The sequence below is a fragment of the Marmota marmota genome, unplaced genomic scaffold (assembly GCF_001458135.2).
Source record: "Marmota marmota marmota unplaced genomic scaffold, marMar, whole genome shotgun sequence".
NCBI lineage: Eukaryota > Metazoa > Chordata > Mammalia > Rodentia > Sciuridae > Marmota > Marmota marmota.
The window spans coordinates 4,827,055-4,839,354 of record NW_025999891.1 but is presented as its reverse complement, the minus strand read 5'-3'; the positions used below and the strand labels follow the sequence as shown (position 1 = coordinate 4,839,354).

General features: G+C 33.7%; 1 protein-coding gene across 3 annotated transcripts in view; it reads left to right on the top strand.

Moving 5' to 3' along the window:
• The window catches only part of Nlk (nemo like kinase), a 151,654-nt gene that overhangs the window by 73,789 nt on the left and 65,565 nt on the right, over nucleotides 1-12,300 (top strand). The gene's annotated exons all lie outside the window — the stretch shown is intronic.

Here is a 12,300-nt window from a genome sequence, read left to right as displayed (position 1 = left end):
TTTATATTAAAACTTCTTTTTTGTAAAGTTAGAATATGTCTTGTACACTACACCATGGTTGTATGCCAGCACATCTGTTCCAGATAACATAACAGGAAAACAAAAGAAACAAAAACTGATAAGTATAAGAACTGTCTACAAGAACACTTGAATAGGAGACAGTGTTTATCTTATTGTGTAAATTTCCATTCAAATAAACCAAAAATTAATGGTCCTCAATAATGAAATAAGATAAAATTTTGAGAAAACGAAAGTAGGCACATGTGCTTTGTTTTAAATACACATATTTGAATACATTTAATTTTTTTTAAAAGAGAGAGATTTTTTTTTTAATATTTATTTTTTAGTTTTCGGCGGAGACAACATCTTTGTTTGTATGTGGTGCTGAGGATCGATCCCGGGCCGCACGCATGCCAGGCGAGCGCGCTACTGCTTGAGCCACATCCCCAGCCCAACATATAATTTTTTAGTAAATACATTCAACATAAATTTTACACACATCATCCTCAGATTATAGAACAATAAGATTAGAAATGTATAACAAAACATAGCAAGATTTCAGTTAGAATTTAAAAAAAGGAAATACAATAAATAAACTATACTGTTTGAAAGACATGAAAACCCCTACCACCAGTTATCCAGCTCATAGGCTGGGAAATAAACTTATAATTTTTTTCAATTCTTCTGTGCTTATTTCAACAAGCAAATAAAATGGATCAGTGAAGCTCAAAAGGACCTTAGAAAAGAGCTGTGTAATAAGAGACAAAATTAGGATGAAAACTACTGAAATTTTTTTTAAATATTTTTTTAAAACATTGATGGGCCTTTATTTTGTTCATTTATTTATATGTGGTGCTGAGAAGCGAACCCAGTGCCTCACACATGCTAGGCAAGCACTCTATCACTGAGCCACAATCCCAGCTCCCTGAAATTTTTTTTAAATAAAAATTTTATAAACTAACCTGCAAAAATTTATATATATAGAAATTTATGTATATTATAAAAATATAAACACTATACCTAGATACTTTAGATACTAAACTAGTTGGAATAGGAAACACATGAATTTTAATGTAACCACTGGTGAATATTTTTAAGCACGTAATACCTATATCATATAAACAGGTACTAAACACTGAAGTAAATGGAAGGCTACTTATTTTGTGAGTCAGACAAAATATACCTACTAAGGCTGGGGAGTAAGATTAAAAGCAATCTTGTTGAACATAGATGAAAAACGCTCAAGAATAATATAAATAGAATACACATTAAGAGGTTTTCAGCATTAAAAAAAAAAAAATTCTTGATGATCAGGTGGGATTTAGTGTAGAAGTTGACCTGGGATGGAATACTATTCTACATACTAGGAGCATATGGACGGTAATAGAATCTTTGTGCTCAAGATTTCAGTAGTTTTCATCCTAAAAGATACTGTTCCTCCCACTTGTGAGATTGAATGCAAGCCCTCTACCACTGAGCTACATCCGTATCTATGGGATCAATAATCTTATTGGATAAGTACTGGTTGAAAATGAACTAGTGAACTTTAGAGGAAATAGCAGTTCCAGAAATTGGTTCATAGTTACTATTATTATAAATAAATATCTCATTCCATACATGATTGGAATTCCAAATGAATTAGAATTAAATAAAACATTGCTATTAAAATAAAAGAAGAAATGAAATGAAAATTATATTTGTTTGAATAGATGATTTGAAATTTCTATATATTTGTCTAGTGACTAACCTGAATAAATGGAAAAGCTATATAAAATATTAAAGGCAAAGATAGGAACTGTACAAAATAAATTAGAATAGAACCTAGAATGTTGTAAACACTTGGTATTCTGTGGTGATGGTTTTTATTTTAACAGCTTTATTGAGTCATAATTGAAATACCATAAAATGAGCCATCATAATTCAGTGACTTCTAGTGAATTTATAATGATCTGCAACAATTAATAGGATATATTCAGTTTTAGTTTTTGAATTATTTTCATCACTCCAGAAGACTCAAACTGTTTTCCAAAGTGGCTGTGTCATTTTACGTTCCCACCAGTATTGTATGATGGTTCCAATTTTGACTGAGATTTCATTGAATCAGGAGATCACTATTTGAGAGAATTGCCATCCTAACATTGAGCCTTTTAACACAAATATGAAATGCCCTTTATGTGCTCATGTTTCTTTTGTTCCTACATTCTTCCTTCATTTCCTTATTTTATGTTAAACAAATATTTGTAGATGATCATATTTACTCATTTATTGATTATGTGTTTGCGTGTGTGCACATATACACTTAGAGTGAGGTTTGAACCTAGGGCATCATAGATGCTAATCATGTACTTTACACTAAGCTACACCCCCCCGTCCTCATCTTTTGATGTTTTTTTTTTTTTTTTTTAAATATTTATTTATTTATTTATTTTAGTTCTCGGCGGACACAACATCTTTGTTTGTATGTGGTGCTGAGGATCGAACCCGGGCCGCACGCATGCCAGGCGAGCGCGCTACAGCTTGAGCCACATCCCCAGCCCATCTTTTGATGTTTTAATCCTCTTTTGATTTTTTAGTTATTTTCTTATTGATTGTTCCTGGCATGCATCTTAATTTCCAAACAAATTTCAAATTAATGTTGTCTTGATTCCAGTAAAATATGGCAGCATTTTTCTAATTAGCTCAATTTCTTCTCCCTTTTATGCTATTATTGTCGTATATCATACATATATATTATAAACCCAACAATGTATTCTTCTATGTACTTACCACTCTAGTATTTTTGATTTCTGTGTATGTGTGAACTTAAGTTACCCTTTGGGGTCAGCAAATCCTTTCACTCCAAGCTCTCCATACATCCTTGGCCCTCTGGGAGGCTTCCTTCATGTGAGGAGAACTAAAGGACTCAGCAGAAAATAAAAGCTAGTTATTTGTGAAAATTGGATGAGATCTGGACACACACATATACATATAGATGGATAACCAAACTGTGGAAGTCTTACTGGCTCAGGATGTTGGAAGATAACCATTACTCAATCAGTGGCTGACTACTAAGCTATGCAGACACAAAAGGGAACCACAGGAAGGGAAGTCCAAAAATTAAAATAGCAATTAAAAAACAAAATACAAACCTGAAATTCTGCTTGGTCCCTCTCTGGTCCCTTCTGTGTATATACTCAACTTCCATTGAGCCAGGGATGTATAGAGAGTTTATGTAGACCCTCTAAGGCTCTCTCATTTCCAGAATCTCTTTGTTAAATTTCTGGGTTTCTGTTTGTTCGCTTATCTCCCCAACTGGGGGAGCAGGCTCAGGCTAGCAGAACTATAGACTTTTTCTGTTATTTTCCAGTGGAATTTGATGCTTTTACTCTCAATGTCACTGGGAATGGATTTTTTTGCTTTCTAAGTTGCTGGTTTTCATTGTCAGCCCTGCTTAGGTGGAACTATTGCAGGGGGTCAGGGGAGGTGTGAGTAAGGAGGTGCTCCACGCAGTAATGCCACTGACTTCCATTGTTCTTTGACTCAAATTTCAGCATTCTTCATAAATACTTTAAAATTTGTCATTTGACTTTGGTCATTTTATAGAGGCCCGAAATGTTTGTTTTTGAAAAATGTTGTCTAATTTTATAGTTGTTTTGGGGGAGAGGATTTGCTGACCTCTTCAGTTTGCCACAGCTGGAAGTCTTGCCTCTTTATTTTGTTTTTGCAATATTTTTGGTTTTGGTTATTTATAACAGGCTAACTAATTAAAAACCTGAAGCACATGTATATATTGTGGCTTGTTCAGCATTTTGCTTCACAATGGAAGACGTTAGGAGATTGTGATTAGATTAGGGGTGGGACTGTAGTCCTAAATTCTGCTGACAGCACTTTCCTGTGGAATGCTTCTTAATAGTATATTCTTGTTTAATGATGAAGAAAATGTTTATTTTTTTAAGCAAGCAAATTCCTTTGAAATTCTATCAAAACATAAAAAAGATATTTTAACATACTCCTCTTTACAGAATGAACCTGTAGCACAGGGAAAGAAGTGACAAAAATCCACTGAGCTGGTCTAGATGTGTATCAATGTGAAAAATAAGGGAAAGAATGATCTTTTTTAAAAAATTACTCATTATATGGGCTGGGGATGTGGCTCAAGCAGTAGCGCGCTCACCTGGCATGCGTGAGGCCTGGGTTGGATCCTCAGCACCACATACAAACAAAAGATGTTGTGTCCGCCGAAAACCAAAATATAAATATTTAAAAAATTCTCTCTCTCTCTCACTCGCTCTTTAAAAAAAAAAAAAAATTACTCATTGTATAGATTTCAAGCTAAAGTGCTTTTACACCAAAAAATTAAACTGGGCAGTTTGCCTTCCTTAAAAGCCTTTTTAGTTGTATTATAACACAGAAACATACACAAAATACAGCTTAGTGACTTATCACACACAATAGTATTACACATCCCTATAATCATTCAAGTGAAAAGTAAGAAAGACATCACAAGTACCTAGAAGTTCTCTATGCCCTCTCCCACTATCATCCCCACTCCTAAGGATAACCACTCTTCAGGGTCTCTTTAAGTGTGTATCCCTATACATTAGAGTTTAACTTGTCATGTATTTTTAATATTATAGAAAAGAAGTCTTGTAGTACATGTTTATTGTGATTGGTTTCTTTCTATGGAATTGTGTTTGTGAGATTTATCTGTGTTGCATGTAACAGTAGTTAATTTTAATTGCTGTAGAATATTTCATAATATAAGTATACACTTTTTTAAACCATACTACTACTGTTCATGGATATTTGAGTTTTTTCACTAATAATTGGTGCTATAAAAATGTGTATGTATTTTAGTATATACATCAAGGAGTCAAATTACAATGTTGAAATCTATCTATCTATCTGTCTGTCTGTCTGTCTGTCTTTATGCCAACTTGTTTTCCAAGTGATTACCAATGTACACACACCTGTCAGTAGTCTATTAAGAATTTCCATTGCACTACATCTTTGTAAAACATTTGGTATTCCCAGACTTTAAAAAAAAAAATTGATTCATAGGAGTTCTATATATATATGGATAAGAGCCCTTTGTTCCTTCTAAGTGTCGCAAGCATCCTCTACGTGACTTACGTTTTTTATCTCTTAACAATGTATAGATATGAAAAGAAGTCCTTGATTTTAAAGAAGGTAAATATCAATTTTCCTGTATAACTAGTGTTTTTTCTTCATGGAAGCATCTTCTCCCTGCCTAAATATCTTGAAGACATTGTCCTATATGTTGTCTTCTAAGAGTTGTGTGATTTTACATCTCACATCTATATCTAAAACCCACCTATTTGTGTGTATAGTGTGAAGTGAAACTACAATTACTTAAATAGTGTTTTAATATGAAAAAAATACCAATAAAGTTGTTGGGTACCAGGTAATTAAAAAGGCAAGAAAAGAACACTAAGATGTCAACACAAGTAACAGTTTCCATCTCACACCTGGGAGAATATAGGTATGAACTTGGAATTATTAAAACTTTAAACCTCATGGAGCAGAAATTCAGCCATCTGAGGAAGGGATATGGGCTTACTACTGTTGGTATCTCTAGTAGAAGATACAGTGAGACCAGTTCTGCAAGAGTTGGAAAAACAATAAATTGAATTCAGCTGCTGCTATTACAGACCAGTGTTTAGCTGGATGGGTTTGAAGTTAAGATACAGTAGCTTAATAACTGGCATAACTTTCCCATCTTCACTGCTCTGCAGAGCCACTCTTTTTCTTTCTTTTCTACTTTTCTTTTTTTTAGTACCAGGGATTTGAACCCAGGAGAACTTAACCATTTAGTCACATCCCTAGCCCATTTTTGTATTTTGTTTAGAGAGAGGATCTCCCTGGGTTGCTCAGAGCCTTGGTAAGTTGCTGAGGCTGGTTTTGAACTTGCAATCCTCCTGCCTCAGCCTTTCAAGTCACTGGGATTATAGGCTTGTGCCACCATTCCCAGCTCTGAGCCACCCTTTTGATAAGCCAAGTGTTCATATATGCAAGATTACATTTCTAGGTCATATTTCTATTTCTGGACTATATTTGCACAAAAATTACATTGTGTAAATTATGGTAACTTTATAATAAGGCATTAAATCTAGCAGAGCAGTTTCTCCCACCTTGTTCTTCAAGTGTTTTAGCTATCATTTGCACCCTTGCATTTCCATAAAAACTTCAGAAATAATTTGTCTGGTTTCACAAAAAGAAAACCTTGTGAAGATCTTATTGGATTTCACTCAATCTAGAAGTCAGTTTGAGAGAATTGAAGTTTTTACAATGTTGCATCTTCTAGTCAGCGAATATATGTCTATTCTTTAATTGTTTTCAATGTTTTTTAGTTGCTTTTTGTAGAAGTTTTGCATAGGATATCATTTGTTAGCTTTGATCCCAGATAACATTTTTCTTCCTTTCTTTTTTTTTTTTTTTCCTTTTTTCTTTTTTGGTAACAGGGATGGAACCTAGGGGCACATTACAACTGTATAATTAGTGTTTTTTGTTCATGGAAGACATCTTCTCCCTGCCTAAATATCCTGTATGTTGTCTTCTAAAAGTTGTGTGATTTTGCATCTCATATCTGTATCTAAAACCCATCACATCCCAAACCCTTTTTAAAATTTTTTATTTTGAAACGGGGTCTAAGTTGCTAAGGACTTTGCCAAGTTGCTAAGACTGGTTTTGAAATTGCGATCCTCCTGCCTTAGCCTCCCAAGCTATGGGAAGATATTTTTAATATTATTAATAATATTTTTTATAAATTTAATTTCTATTTGAAAACTTTCAAATATATATTATTTTCTTTACTTTCCTGTATTTAGACTTACCACCCAGATATAATAATTATCAAGATTGCTTCAGTTTTCAACTATCTGTTTTTATTGTTACCAAAGGTTGGTTGGTTGTATGGTACTAGGGATTGAACCCAAGGCCCTGTGCATACTAATCAAGCATTCTGAGCTACATCGACAGCCTTTTATGTGTTTTTATTTTGAGACATAAAATTAGATATACATCTTTAGAAAATATGGGCATTTTATGTATGACCACAGTACCAAGCCATATAACAAAGTATTCCTTTTGACAAGAACAAAGCTTTTTCTGAAAATGTGAATTTCTTTTCTTTCCTTTCTTTTTTTTTTTTTCATGGTGCTAGGGACTGAACCCAGGGCCATGTGTGTGCTAGGCAAGCTGAGTTCTATCCCTGACTAGCATTAAAGTTTTTTGATGATGCAAAGCCACACTGTTATAAATCTACCATGTTATTAAAATAATTCTTTTTTGTCATTTTTTTTTTTTTTTTGTACCAAGGATTGAACCCTGGAGCACTTAACCACAAAGCCACATCCCCAGGCCTTTTTTATATTTTATTTAGAGACAGGGTCTCCCTGAGTTTCTTAGGGCCTCACTAAGTTACTGAGGCTGGCTTTAAATTCTTGATCCTCCTGCCTCAGCTGGTGAGATTACAGGCATCTACCACATGCCCAGCTGTCATGTAGCTTTCTGTATGTTTAGAAACATAATGTGCAGCAAAAATTGCCATTTTTTTAAACTTTTTTGCCTTTATATTCCTCAGAATTCTTATGACAGAACACATAACTTTCAGGAAGTCCTTAATGGGATTAAAAACGAGCATTTTTTATGTGACTTAGTTTTAGTTATCCTTTATGACCTCTTCTCACCCAAAATTGTTAAAATGCAAGAAGGAGATACGAATTATTTTCCTTTATGGCTTTGCATAGAAACCTTTCCTTCATTGCAACTAGTTTTTCTCCCCATGCAATATTCATAGGTCTATTTCTAGGGAGGACTGTGGCTAGTGGGCCATGAAAACTCCCTTCGCTTGACAGACTGGGCTGTATCATGTTCACCCTCTCACATGAGAAAATCCCCTTTAAAAAGACAGGGTGACCACTTCATTACAGGCAGGTTGGATTCCTCACAGAGATACTGGACAGTGACTAAGGAGGAAGAGTTGTTATATCTCTGCAGGATGTACAGTGTGGATGGAACTAATTAATTCATGGTCCAAAGAAAAATCAAATATTCCTAGGACCACAGGAAAAAACAAAATAATTTTCAGTTACATTTTAACTTATCCAACATTATTGGTGGGGAATTAGAGGGGTCTTGAAAGTGAGTTCTTACTCTAGTAAAGTATTTGAAAATAAATATGATGGTCTGATATTGAATGGCTGGCCTATTGCTTATCCCTCCTCCTTTATCAGTGCCTTGAGTGCCTCACTGTAGATCAGAATGGCCTACTGTCATTTATTTAAACAGAATTAGGGGATGATTAAGTTCATATTTAACTCTTTCAATTAAATATAGATATTTTGCTTCTGCTAGTCAATAATGTTAGAAAGATATGAAAAAATGATGAACTTCATTTCATTATAGCCTTGGTTTAGCTATTGTATAAGGTTTTTTTCCCCCTTATAATAGAAAGCAATAAAATAACAAATTTTGGGGCCATTTTAGTATCTTGAGAAAAAAGAGAAAAGATCCCTTCTTATGCATACAGCTAACTCAACAAATACAGACTTGAATAAACAGACAAACAAAAGCTCAATGGATGGAACAAGCAATATAAACATGGAAGATGAGAATCTTTTTTTTTTTTTTTGAGTGGGGGAGGGAGGCATAAAAGATTTTTCCTTCAAAATGGTATGCAGCTCTATAAATTATGGCAGAGAATGCATACAAACTATAGCCTGTTAAAATTCTGGTTAGAAAGAGCAGAGAGACATAAAAATAAATTCCTTGTTCCTTAATTTATTCTTAAATTTCATGTGTGTCCTAGAATATATAACAAGGATACATTCTCTAGACCTATTTTTTGTCAAAAATTTTGTATCATAATTTGTTTTTTCTCAAGCAGACAACCTAAATAAAAGTAAAAATAACTTCTAAGGAAATGAATTTCAAAATGAATGTGAAAGCAATAATCTAAATATTTAGAATCTAGTTAGGAGATTCCGTAGCTGAGATATATACTGTATTGGTACATTTGATATAGTAATTGTAGTATATATAGCAAAAAATAGGGGATTGCTTATAACAACTTGACATGAATAGAATTAGGAGAACTTGATTATCTTAATCTAAGTTGAAGCATTCTTACTATAAATTATTTGTTTCTTTTGAGTAGCTAAAAATCTGTATCAGAAACATAAACTTGAAAACTGCTAAAAACATGGGGAAAGATTCTTCACATAAAAATTAATGAGGAACTTAAAATTTCTTGGAGATTCTTGCTAATTTAACGATGCTTTAAGCAACAATTTAAAGATGTTTTGATACTTTAAACATGTTTTAAGTGACATTTTGGTGCCTAGGAGAGTGTCCCCAATAAGTTTTACTCTTGTGTCATTCAGTTTTTCTGCTTGTCAGTAATTCAAGCAGATTTGTGATAATGGTCATAGTTTCCTGGGATTAAGAAAAGTTTTTGACAAAATGACCACAACAGATCTAAAAAGCTTCTTGTTTTGTTGTTGTACTTTTGACAAACTCTCTTTCTCTCTCTCTGAAGAATGACTTTTAGATTCTTTTAGCTTTTTAAAAAATAGTTGGACTTGTTCTAAGAGCAGAGGAGGATGATACACTCCAGGCAGGTGTAAAGAATTCCTTCTCAAAACCTTTACAACTTTATTTTTAACATGGTAGAAATCAAATATTAATTTAATTAATTATTAATATTAATTAATTCGGGAAGTAAACACCTGTTAGTATAACTTGAATGCTTAAAAAGGTAGTAAGATGAAATGATAGATGTACTATTTAGGGCATCCAGTATTTAGCACTGAAAATAACTGACCAATAAGTGGATTGCAGATATAAGGATAGCTCCTTTTTTTTTTTTTCTCTCTGAAATGAGCCAAGTTACTCTAAAAGTTGTTCATTATCTCTACATCTGGAGCTTAATTAACAAGCATATTTGTAGTAACCAGAGTTTTGCAGCAGCAGAGAAACTAAGCACAACTATCCTTTGAATAACAAAGGAAATAAAAGAATTCCTGTATAACATTCTTCCACACTTATCTTTGCTCTGTGGTACTGTTTGTGCTGAACTAAAGCATCTGCTACCTCAAGTTAAGAGAGAACAAACAACATGGCGTGAAATTACTGCACTGCCATTCACATTCATTAGAGTTATATTGTTACCAGCCACAGGCATGACTGACTTTTGCATGAATAATAAAATAAAATGCTGCTTTGCGAATTTTACCTTAAAACATTACAAGGCACAGTACTAACCTTGAGCCTATGTCAAGTATTTCCAGGAGCAGGTTTATGTTAGTGCAGTGTTTCTCATCACAATAGGATGATCAGCAAAAACAAGTCACAAGTTAGGAAGAAGTAGTATTATATGAGGCCTCTGGAAAGAGTCGTGGTTTTTGTTTTGTTTTGTTTTGTTTTTTGTGGTGCTGGGGATTGAACCCAGGGCTTAGTGCATGCAAGACAAACACTCTACCAACTGAGCTATATCCCCAGCCCTGGAGAGAGCATTTTATGAAATCAGTTTATTCACTAAAAAAGCTAATATATATTGTACTGGACTATTATAAAAGATGATAAAATTATTAAAGTACCATTTGGCAACCATCAATAATTGGTTAGACAAAAATCATCAATGTATACTGAAGGTAGTAAGTCAAATTTTGATGAGGAATAGGCTATTTACAGTTACAATGGGAAAAAATAGTAATTTTATAGTGGAGAAACTTGGCAGACCCTTCATCCAAGTGACTGAAGTTATCCCCAGTGATGAGACATATTAACATCATGCCTGCAAATACAATGCTCTGAGAAGATAGTATTTCTGTATTCCTATCAAAAATGCAGGGCTGGGCACAGTGGAATAATATCAACTACTTGGAGGTTGAGGCAGGAAGATCGCCAGGTTTAAGGTCAGCTTCAGCAATTTAGTGAGACAGTGTCTCAAAATGAAGGAAAAAAAGGAGGGTTGGGGTCTGGAGATGCACTTCATTAAGTCATAGAGTGGCTCTGGGTCCAATTGCTAGTACCACAGAAACAAATTTTTAAAAGCCAGCATAATCTGAATCTAATCATGAATAAACACCACACAAACCCAAACTGAAGGACAGTCTACAAAATAAATGTACTATACTCTTCAAAAATGGTACTGTCATGAAAGACATGCTAGATAACTATTGCAGGTTTAAAAAGACAAGAGACATGACAATTGAATACAATGTATGATCCAAAATTTTCCTTCCTTTGTATTTCCTTGATTTTTTTTTTCTTTTTGTTGTACTGGGGAGTGAACGCAAGAGTGGTCTACCACTGAGCTATATCCCTACCCCTTTTGTTATTTTTATTTCAAGACAGGGTCTCACTAAATGTCCAAACTGGCCTTGAACTTATGATCCTCTTCCTTCAGGCTCCCTAGTCACTGGGATTACAGGTGTGCCCCAATGTGCCTGGCTTTCCTTGACATTTTTATTTTCTATTACCTGGATATATAAGTAGTATATTGAACCAGGGTATGATTATTGGAGGAAGAAAAAATGGCTTTCAACAGTCAGACTATAACTTATATTCAGTTTCCCTGATATTTTACTTTCCCAGTTTATAAGCAATTTAAGCCATGTTCTAGGTTTTGGTTTTGGTTTTCTAAGCAACGGTCTCTAATATTAGGTCTCCAGGCCTAATTTGAATTACATTTCAAGCTTTGGAAAACTCAAAAATGATACTACTTAATTGTTTTACCAAATTTTCAGACAGTAGAACAAAAAGGAGTCGTCCTGTGTTTAAAATTACTAGAATACATCATGTAAGAGTTTCATGAAAACTTGATAAAGGAAGTAGTGATAACTAAGATTAATTCATAGAGAAATTTGGTGTGATTTTGTTTTAGATATAGGTAGATAACAGGAATATTTTATTTTTAGGAAGGCAATTTGATGGTTGTCTGATTTCCTGATGGCATTGATCATAGTTAATTGAAAGAATAATTACTTGAATAACTATACCCAAGATTAGTCATTGGATATCAATCTCAAAGATGGTTTCTAGTGCTATATCTGTTAATAAGATCTATTATTTTTCTAAACTTAAACTTGAATAAAGGCATTGATGACACATGGATCAGATTTTAAAATTACTCAAAGCTATAAGGAATATTCAAAGCACTAGATCAGAGCAAAAACTAAAGATAATGGTAGCTGAAATGATCATCAGGAACCTAGCTGACCATATAGAACAACCAGTCTTAGTATGATGGGTAGACAGGGAAAAAAAGCTCTAGGTTAATTCATGGCATACAATAGC